This window comes from Terrapene carolina, unplaced genomic scaffold (assembly GCF_002925995.2).
Source record: "Terrapene carolina triunguis isolate 2854851 unplaced genomic scaffold, T_m_triunguis-2.0 Scaffold517, whole genome shotgun sequence".
Taxonomy (NCBI): domain Eukaryota; kingdom Metazoa; phylum Chordata; order Testudines; family Emydidae; genus Terrapene; species Terrapene triunguis.
In genome coordinates, this window is record NW_020664868.1 from 5,198,413 (window position 1) to 5,209,100 (window position 10,688).

Below are 10,688 nucleotides of genomic sequence, written 5' to 3' on the forward strand. Positions count from 1 at the left end.
ACACACACACCGTGCATACAGACACAAAGAGGTATGTACACCCTACACACACACTGAGCACATGCAGAGGTACATATACCCTACACACACACACAGGTGTGCAAAGCCCAGACACCTGCGTGCAAAGCCCAGGAAGCTGGGGCACACCTGTGTGGCTGAATGGCCAGTGGTTTTGCTGAGCGTCTCCTAGGCCCAGCCTGGCGTTGAGCGTCACCGTGATGCATCCATCAGGCTGGAGGAGGCAGGGACGGTTGGGAGACACTGATACAGAGACGTCACAGGGTTGTAGCACACGGGGGTTGAGGCTCTGTGGGGCTGAAGCAGCCTGACCTGGTGCTTCCGGGGCGGAGCAGCATCGCCCTGTAGGTCACTCCTGTCCCCCCTTGTGTGTCACCGCCGCTGCTCCAGTAGCCCAGCTCTCCAGGCTCTGGTCCCGCCCATCTCTGCTCTAGGATGAAGGTCCCAGGACAAGAGGAAACAGGAAGAGGCATGGAGGGCGCCCCCAGCCCCTTCCTACCAGCTCCCCAGGCCAGCCTGCAGCTGAACGGAGATGTCCCCCTGGGGGGCTGCTGCTCAGCTGTGAGACACTGCAGGAGAAGGGGATGGTGGGAGCGCCAAGCCCAGGAGTGTCAGGAACCTACGTCACCCCAGCCCCCTCAGAGAACCCAGCCAAGGCACCCAGGGAACGAGCCACGGGCAGCACTGCTCTCCAGGAGCTCAGTACGCTGGGGAGACGTGGCCCCAAACACGCTTATAGGGCACAGCCCCCACCCCCAAATGCACTTGCAAACCCCTGTAAGATCCCGCTCTGGGAAAGCCCCTTGGCACGCACTTGACTCCTAGCTTCAGCAGGACTCCAGCGGCTTCCATGGGACTTTGCAGGCTCTCAACAGGAAGCAACTGTTGGCATGTGTGTGTGACCCAGAGAAGTTTCAGGGGGTTCAGATCATGGGAAAAGCGCATCCCCCCCAACCCCAACTCTGTACTTAACCATTTTTGCATAAACTTTCCAAGTAGGCCAGGGGCCCCGGGGGTCCCCGTGGCCAGGAGGAAAATGGGGCGCCAGCCCTTCAGGTGAGACAAGCCCCAGGCCCATTGCCGCTGGCCAGTCAGTCAGGGCTTGAGAATCCTACAGGAAATGGAAGGAGGGACACGTCACCAAGGAGCGTACACGGGAACAGCGCGAGCGTGTAGGGACAAAATCAGGAAAGCCAAGGCAAGGAATGAGCTACAGCTGGCAGGGATGTTAGAGACAACAAGAAGGGGTTCTACAAATATGTCCGACGGAGAAGAAAAATCCGGGATGGTGTGGGGCCCCCGCTCAATGGAGAAGGCGAGCCAGTAACTGCTCAAGGCCTACTTTGCTTCAGTCCTCACACAAAAAATAACATGTGACCGGACGACTAGCGAAGTTACCACAGACAATAAAGGGGACGGGATAAGTAGAGAACATGTCAGAGATCTTCTGCCCAACCGGAATGAACTCAAATCAACAAGGCCGGTTGCTAGTCACCCCAAGGTGCTGAAGGAATTAGCTGATGAAATCTCAGAGCCACTGGCGAGAATATTTACAAACTCATGGATGACAGGAGAGGTCCCGGAAGACAGGAGAAGGGCCAACATGGTGCCCATCTTTAAAAGGGGGAGGAAAGGAGAAGCCGGAGAACTATAGACCACTCAGCCTGACCTTGATACTTGGGATCTACTAGAGCAATATATAAAACATTCCATTTGCAAATACCTGGAGGCTGAAGCGGTGATCACTAGCAGCCACCATGGATTTACTAAGGACAAATCATGTCAAACCAGCTTGATTTCCTTCTTTGACAGGGTAACTGGTTTGGTGGATGGGGGGAATGCAGTGGACATCATAACCTGGAGTTTAGCCAGGCTTTTGACACAGTCCCACATGACAGTCTCATAAGTAAGCTGCAGAAATGTGGGCTCAGCGGAACTGCCATTGAGTGATACACAACTGGTTAAACCACCACAAACAAAGAGTAACTATAAATGGAATGATGTCGGATTGGAGGGCGGTCTCCAGTGGGGTTCCGCAGGGATCTCTTCTGGGTCTGATGTTGTTTAATAAGTTTATTAATGATTTGGATGTAGGTATAGCGAGCACACTGATCAAATCTGCAGATGACACAAAGCTGGGGGTGGGAGATTATCCTCCAAAGTGTTGGCAGAGCTAGAATCCAAAAGGATCTTGATAAATTGAAGAACTGGGGTATAGACAACAAAATGAAATTCAACAAAGACAATTGTGAGGTGCTACACTTGGGGAGGGGGAACAAATACAGAATGGGGGGGTAACTGGCTTGGCAGCAGCACGGCTGAGAAGGATCTGGGAGTTGTGGTTGATCCCAACCTCAACCCGAGTCAACAATGCGATGCTGTTGCAAAAAAGCAAATGCAATTTTGGATTGTATTAGCAGAAGCATAGCCTGCAAGTCACTGGAGGTGACAGTACTGCTCGACTAGACGCTGGTTAGGCCTCACCTGGAGTACTGTCCAGTTTTGGTCACCAATGTATAGAAAGGGTGTGGAGAAACTGGAAAGGCTCCAGAGGTGAGTGACAAAGATGATCAGAGGGATGGAATGCAAGCCATATGAGCAAAGGCTGAAGGAACTGGGTGTGTTTAGTCTGGAAAAGAGGAGATTAAGGGGGGACAGGATAGTGGTTTTCAAATACTTGAAAAGGCTGCCATAAGAAAGATGGAGATAAGTTGTTCTCCCTTGCCACAGAGGGCAGGTGGGTTCAAACTCCAGCCCAGCAGATTTAGATTAAATCTCAGGAAAAACTTCCTAACTGCCTAGGGAGGTCCTTTGATGGAGGTTTGCAAAAGGAGGCTGGAGCCACCTGTCTTGGGTGATTTAGACACAACTAATCCTGAATCTTGGCAGGGGGTTAGACTAGGTGACCCTTGCGGTCCCTTCTAACCCTATGGGTCTATGATTCTAAGTTATCCTCACTTGCCCCCAGGACCCCTCACAGCGGCCCTAGTGCCCCAGGGCCTCCCTGCGGAACCCTGGCTGGGTCTGTTCACGCCGCCCCCTCTTGATCTGGGCCCTGGCTGGGAAGCCCTGCCAGGGAGAGGCACAGCTAGCGCCATCAGGGGGGCAGCGCCCAGATAGAGGGGCAGAGGTGCCAGTGCAGAGGGCAGCACCAGGGCGGTCCTCTCTCCCTCCACCCTGCCCAGCTGCAGCCTCATGCACTCTCACCCTTCAGCAAGCAGGCAGGGAAGCTCCCGCCGCCTCGTGGGCAGCAGAGTGAAACCCAACAACCCGGCACTGGGCCAGGGGGCTCCACCCCTGCGCCAGTGCATCAGGGAGCACAGCGCCCCCAGGGACCTGCCGGAGCCAGGGCAGCGTTACCAGCTCCAGCGGCCGCAGGGAGAGCAAGGCACAGACAAGCAGGGACTCAGCCAAGGTCATGCAGCAAGATGGAGAAGTCTTAGGATTCCCATCTCCCAGCCCTTTCCCCACTAACCACTAGACCCCCCCTTCCCTCCCACAGCTCCGAACAGAACCCAGGAGTCCTGGCTCCCAGCCCCCTCTCCACTCTGACCACTAGACCCCATCCCCTTCCAGAGCTGGGAACAGAATCCAGGAGTCCTGGTTCCCAGCCCCTTTCTCTTTCCCACTAGACCCCACTCCCCTCCCAGAGCCATGGACAGAAGCCAGGAATCCTCCTTCCAACCCCTGCTGTCTCCATAGCTCCTGAGAGAGCTGCACGTGGGATCTGTCCGCTCAGAACTCCTGCTCACCCCCAGCCTGACAAGCGGAGCAGTGGGCACCACACGGCTGAGTGTCCCAGGCAGCTATGGGTACCAAACCCGACAGGTGCAGGCACACCCGCGGGTACCCAAGAGACGGCTCTCGGGAGTGTGCAGCTGTCCAAGCCTCCTGGCCCAGGTGAAGGGCTGGTGCCAGCCACCAGCCTCTGCAGAACTAGGGCAAGCAGCCCCGACATAGTCACTTTCCCCAGAGGGGGGAGAGTCTCATGCCAAACACCCTGGGAGCTTCTCCTCATATGCTGCCCATGGCTGGGCCTCGGGAGGGCCCCACACATCCTTGTGTGGCTGGCACGCAGCCCCCTGCATGGCCCTGGCTCCCAGGTGGCGCTGGCGGGCAGGTGAGTAACACACAGCGCTGTGCATGTCCCAGACACTCACTCTTCCACCGCCCACTAGGGAAACCTGTTCCCCAGCCAGCCACACCCAATTCCAGAGAGCCAGGTAACGCGCAACTGGAGCCGCCCAGCCCACAGGATGCACCAGGCAGACAGACCTGCCCAACGCCCCGAATGTCACCATCGGGAGACACTATCAGGGACCCAACTGCCCTGGACCCGGGCTGCCAGTTCGGCAGGGAGTCTGTGGGGGTCATTGTGCGCCTCCCCTGCAGGGCCCGAGAGTCTGGGGCTGGGTCCCCCCTCACTGCACTACACCCCTTCCCTGGCTCAACCCAGAAGCAAAGTGGCACTGGCCTCGCGGCCCCAGATCCTGGCAGGTGGGGGCCTCTGAGCACAGACTGCCCTGCATGGAGGGCTACCCATCAGCAGGGCCCCCCAGGGTGGGATGGGGCCCCACAACCCAGGGTCTCAGGTTTAAATTCCAGCTGGCCCAAGTCTCCCTGACCATGGGGTTCTACGCCAGTGCCCCCCGCTGGCTCAGCAGCCCCTCAAGCACGCCAGGGCAGGAGCATCTCACTCCTGAACCTGGGAAGTTTGGGGCACCCTAGCCCCACTGGATTTCATAGGCACCCCTGTCCTCTCGGCTTCTTCGAGAGCTCAGCCCTGGGCCTTGCGATGGCTACAGAGCCAGAGACACGTCCCCTCCAGAGCTCAGCACAACGGGTGCACATACACTGGCGGGCACGGCCATAGGATGGGCTCTGCCTGGCATGGGCCATGCTGCCCTCGCCCGTGGTGATGCCACAGCACAGTCAGGCAGGGAACACCCTGCTCTGGGGCATGATGGGAGTCAGGGGGAATCTAGCCAGTGAGCGTGGGACAGGGTAAGCACTGTCCTGCTCAAGCACAGGGGCGCAGCGAGAGCCCGCCGCTCCTGGAGTCAGAATCCCATAGGAATTAAGGAAAATGCCTGTTTGGTGCTGACCTGTCAGAGACACTCCCAGGAGCTGCACGTCCACCGGGCTGCCACAATGCCCAGGATCGGCGCCAGCCCCGCTCGCGCTGGTGTCACTGGGGGGCGCCGCGCGGGACCCCTGCTCCTGGATGCTACAGCCGCAGGGTGACTACCATGAGTTACCCACGCCCCTCCACCTCCGGTCCCCACCACCGCAGTACCTGGGCGCCTCGCAGACCCCCCGCGGTATGGCTGGGACCCAAGGCCCAGGGAGGCTGAGTGACTCGTCCCACAGCCAGCCTGCAGCAGAACAGAAACTGGACCCCGGGGCAAAAGAACGGCTGCTGGAACCGCAAACAGATACACCCCTCCACTGTCAGCGGGGGGGGGGAGCCCCCAGTGTGTCTGTGCCCAAGGCAGCGAGGGCAGTTCTGGGATAAGCCAGCACCAAGGGGGGCTGGGGGAAGCCAGGGGGCCAACTAGAGCCCCCGGCTCCCCAGGGCAGGCTGGAGCCAGCGCTGCCAGTGGGGCAGCGTAAGAACAGAAGTGGACAAATCAACCCACGCTTGGCTCCATGTTCCCCAGATGAGAAGAGGGTGAACGCCATTCCCTGGGTGTAACTATGCTACCGAGTCTTGCCCCGGGCCCGGGAGGGCTGGCCAGGCCTGATGGGGCCTGTCTCCACACCCAGAGCTCCCCCCTGCACGGGACCTGGCGCTAAGACCCTTTCCAGAGCCAGCGGATAATGCCAGCTCACACGCCAGGCACTGGACTGGTCCTGTCCCGCAGGAGCTGCACTCCCAGTCCCACAGACACAAGGCTCCAGCCCAGCCGGGACCCTCACCCCCCAGGGGTCAAGTGGGCCTGGCTGACCATGGTACATTCAGCCTCTCTGCTGAGATTATATGGAAGGGGTCAGTTAGTGCCACTGGCCACAACAAGGTTGGCGATGGGACCCTACCCTAAGGGCTGGGCCTCATCAAACCCCCTTCACCTCAGCCACGGAGCAGCAGAGAGGGGAGACGGTGCAGTCACTGGCAAGCATCATGGGCTGGTGCCCTAGAGGGGAAAGGCCCCAAGTCCCATTCCCTACCCCCCGAAGCCAGCCCGTCCCACTGCCCTGAGGCCAGATTGGTGCTAGCGCCCCCTAGAGGGGAAAGGCCCCATGTCCCATTCCCTGTCCCCTGAGCCAGCAAGGCCCCTGCCCAGGGGCCAGATCAAAGCAGACGCTCTCTGTTTCGGGTGGGGCTGTTGGTACCCCCCAGGCACTTTCCCATGGGAGCACGCCTGGCGCAGAAGGAAGCTGACAGAGCTCAGGGTCTGCCAAGGAAGCCGTGCGGAGGCAGGAGCTGCCATTCTGCACGGAGGAGGTCCTCGCAGGCGCCTCCACAGAGCTGGGGGAGCAGGCAAACAGGAAGGAGACCCCCCAGCAGGAGGTGGAGCCAGGGAGGGAGAAGGAACAGACAGCAATTGCCTCATGCGAATGGCGTGTACTCGCGCTGCCGGGCAGGCGTGGCCGTGCATCTTTACAAGCAGCATCTAGCTGCAGTCAGTGCTGGGAGCCGGCCAGGAGATCAAACAGCCACTTCTAGCCAGGCTGAGCCAACGCGCCAAAGCCCTTAATAGCAGGGCAGGCTCTGCGGCAGTGCCCAGCGTCTGGGAGTGACTCTCATAAAGCACAGCCTGCTGCCCAGCCCAGGTGCCTCGCTCCCCTGCCTGACACAAACACCCAAGAGCCGCTCTCACAGCCCGCCCCTGCCCGGCGCCCACAGTGGGGAGCATGAGGCCAGAGGACACGGCCCTGGAGAACCAGGCCCAGGGGGTGCACACAGGAATCATTTCACCCACTGCTGAAGTGCAGCCAGGTGGAACAGGGCAGTTTGTTACACAGCCACACAAGCAACCCTGAGCGCAGTTTGGGACAGGAAGTGAGGAAGGTTCCCACAGCAAACTACCGGGGCCTCGAGAGATACACAATGGGCACCACAGCCCGTCACCCACGCTGCCCGGCACGGTGGGCGGAGCACGGGCTGACCAAGCCCCCACGGCCTAGCAGAGCAGGGATGCCAGGGGAACTAGCAAACCAGCCAGTGGGAACGTGGCCCCCTCTCTGCGGCTAACGCGCTGCCCTCCTGCAAAAAGTCCCTGGGATCTTTAAGCAACCAGCATCTCTTTTGAAAGATGGCATGTCTATGGGCATAGCACCCCCCGGCCACCACACTGGAGTCAGCATTGACTGCAAGAAGACAGCGCCCTCTGCTGAGCCCCCGCCCGACTCCCTGCAGCACAATGCTCATTAGCATTGGGGTTGGCACTGCCTACAAGGGGAGAGCGCCCCCAGCTAAGCCCCATGGGCCACTTCCTGAAGCACTGTGCCCAGCACCATGTGACATAATTGGCACCAGTGCAAACTGGGTGTTTAACGTGCCGTTTGGGGCCCTCACTTTTCCCTGGGAGCAGTGGCTCTGCAAGGGATCACTGATGAACCATTCACCCAACGAGCTGGGGCCCACGAAGCGTGCAAAATTGGCAGCCCCAGTGGGTTCGGCTGCCAGTGCCTGCCCTGTGCTGCCCTGGTCTGCCCACACGCCCTGTGTGATGTCCCTGCTCCCGAGCCTGCAGCCACTTCACTGAACCCAGAGGGGGGGTTGGCAGCAGCTGGGCTGGGGCTGGCTGCTCAGTCCCAGCCCGGCTGGCAGGGCCCCTTGGGGAGCGGAGACGAGCCGGTTTCTGCAGCCTGAGCTCCTTGCCCATGGAGAACTGTGAACAGTGAGCGCAGCCTAGTGCATCCCAGCAGCAGGTTCCCCGGTCCCTGCAGTCCCAGCCCCGCACCCCAGCAGCTCCGCACCACCAGCCGGGGGCTCTGGATTCAGGGCCAGTCTGTGCTCAAACCTCCCAGAAGCACCTCCGAAAGGCAAATGCAAGCCAACCCCACCCGAGTGGAGCCGAGAAACAGCGTTGGGGCAGGAAGTCAGACACGGGGCGGGGGAGGCGAGTGGGAGCCGGTCTCCCTTGCCGCCCTCTATGGAATAGGGGGAGAGATGCCCCCTACCATGCTGGAAGGGAGGAGCTCTGAGGGGACAGGCCACAGACCATCCCCACAGTGCTGGTAAGGGGAGAGGTGGCTGGGAACCCAGGTGTGCCTCCCCCTGCTGGGATCTCTAGCCCCGCTGCTCTGGCTCCTTTGGGATGCTGCCCAGTCCCCCCATGTTCCCTCCTGTCCCGATTCTCCCCCATTGAGAGCCCTGATCTGGAGCGCTTCATGCCCACTCTGCACAGGGGTACATGCCCCACAGGGCACCAGGTCCTCTGGGCTGGGGGCCTTTCCCTGCCTGGCACTGCAGCCTCCCACCCAGCTCTGATCTCCCGCCTCCGTGCTCCAAGGCCTGGAAGAACCTGTACCTTCCCCAAGCGAAAGCCAAATGTGCCTTCCCCACCCACCCCCAGCTCCTTGGCAAAGGACCTGCCAGGGGAGCCAGATGTGTCAGTGCCACACAGCTGGAGGGAGCAACACCATGAAAACAGATTGCACAGCACCGCCGATCCTGGCACAGGACACCACATAGTCAGCCCTTCTTCACTCCATCCCAATGCACCCATCACCACTATATCTAGGCATCAAGCAATGTTTCCTAGTGCTGTGGAACCAGCAGCACCCAGGACTGCACCGGGAGGTGCCTGGGGAAGCCGAGAGCACAGAGAACGGCCCATTACATAGGGGGCGCCCATCTGCTTGCCCGCTCACAGAAATAAGTTTGTCGTCACATTCCGAACCTGCCACTGGGCACAGCGCTGGATAACACATTGCCCAAATGCGTCTGCTAACACGATCAGCAGCCATAGAGCTAATGACCATCCGTCAGCATTAGGGTCCAGAGTCAACACTCCGCCAGGGCTGCTCACACCTCTCCACCTGGCTGTCTCCAGCTCCTTCTCAGCAGATTCAGCCCAGTCACTCAAATGGACAATTGCCTCCCCACATGCTGCATGGTGGGCGAAGCATGGGCCCCCCAAGCTCCTACAGCCTGGCAGAGCAGGGACACCCAGGGAACGAGCCATACAGCCAGGAGCGTCACATGCCACCCAGGTCGCAGGGGTGTGAACCAAGGGCCGGGGCAGTAGGAAGGCCCAACCGCAGCCAGCCCAGGGTTGCAGTTAAGTTTCAGCAGCGCCTTTGGGGGCTGATAGCCCCTCTGCTACATTTCGGGCTGCAGGACACAGCAACCCCAGTTACTGGATGTGGCAGATCCCAGCTGGGGCCTGCAAATGCCAGTCCCTGCTGGCAGTCTGGCGGCATGCCATGCAGCAGCTCCCAGAGCCCCTGGCATGGGGCACTGACAAGCTGGTATCCGCGAATGATAAGAATGCGGGAGGCCAGAATGCAGCCAGCCACTAGGAGCCTTTTATGGCTGGCTGGTATGTGTACTTATCTCAAGCTGCTCACTCCAGACTGGAGGCTAATCCCAGTGACTCATATACAGGCTGGGCTGGAGCCTGCACAAGGCCAGGGGGTCCCTGAGGCTGCTCCGGGCCTCGTCCCCTGGGTAAATGGGGAGTTAGGTTACACTGGGATGAGCGAGGTCAGAATCAGTCCTGAGGTTGGTGCTGTTTCATGTCCCCACCCACAACGCACGTGGTACAGGGGAAGTGGGGCTGGGAAGCTCAGCGGAGTCCCAACCGGAGCGGTCTGTGCCCACGGAGGCTGGACCTACCGAGACAAAGCCAAGGCATTTCCTGGGGCTGGCAGCACCCCTCCCCAGCTCCTCTGGGGCCCGCCTGGGCGTGGTTGGAGCAAGGGTTAAGGTCCCAGTGCGTTGGGTCTCTCAACAGTCCTATGCCAAATACCAACTGGGAGCAAACCCTGAGCCAGACCAGATCAGCACCAGGCTGTATCCCCCCCTGCAGACCAGAGCGCCAGGCCTGGCGTCGGGCTGCTGCAGCCGGCTGACCCCGGTGATGGCTTCACCCTGGCCAAGAGACAGCAGCGCCAGGGGGAACCACAAGGCCAGCCTGGGTAACACCAATGACCAGACCCCCCCACCAGCTCTGTGCCCAGCTCTCTCCCCCTTCAGGAAAGCCAAGCCCGACCGGTCCGACATCCCGTGTCCGGAACCAGCTCAGACACGTGTCAGGGAGGCCGGGGCAGCGCGCTAGGACGGTCTCACCGCCCCCCACCCCAGCAACCCCCCAGAATCGTACCCGGGGCGCGCCCCTTTCCCCCCTGTGGGCAGGTGCCCGGGCTGCGCGACCCCCTGGCCGGGCAGAGCGCGCGGGGCTGGGACTGACCTGGCGCCGGGCGCTGCCTGCGCGCTCCGAGCTGCCTCCCTCCGGCCGCGCCGCGCTGCACTGGGAGCAGGTTCGGGCAGCTGCACAGGTGGGACAGGGCACAGGCGCGCCCCGGTGCACGCTGGGAGCTGTAGTTCTCCCGCGGAGCGAGCTGGGACCGCGGTTCCGGAGCCCCGAGGCTCCAGTGGCCAGGCCGGGGCGGCCTCTGTCCTGCGTCTCATCCAGAACAGGGTGAGATCTGCGGGGCAAGGACCGGCTCTGCTCTGGTTTGTGCAGCACCTAGCGCTCGGGGTTCCAGGTGACTGGTCT

The 10,688-nt window shown here is 60.7% G+C and overlaps 1 protein-coding gene across 1 annotated transcript in view; it reads right to left on the reverse strand.

Moving 5' to 3' along the window:
- The window catches only part of PPP1R13L (protein phosphatase 1 regulatory subunit 13 like), a 26,201-nt gene extending 15,757 nt beyond the window's left edge, over positions 1 to 10,444 (reverse strand). Inside the window, exon 1 of the mRNA XM_026658867.2 lies at positions 10,380 to 10,444. The gene's annotated coding sequence lies outside the window, so the exon portion shown is untranslated. The remainder of the gene's footprint in view (positions 1 to 10,379) is intronic.
- Positions 10,445 to 10,688: the final 244 nt, after the last annotated feature.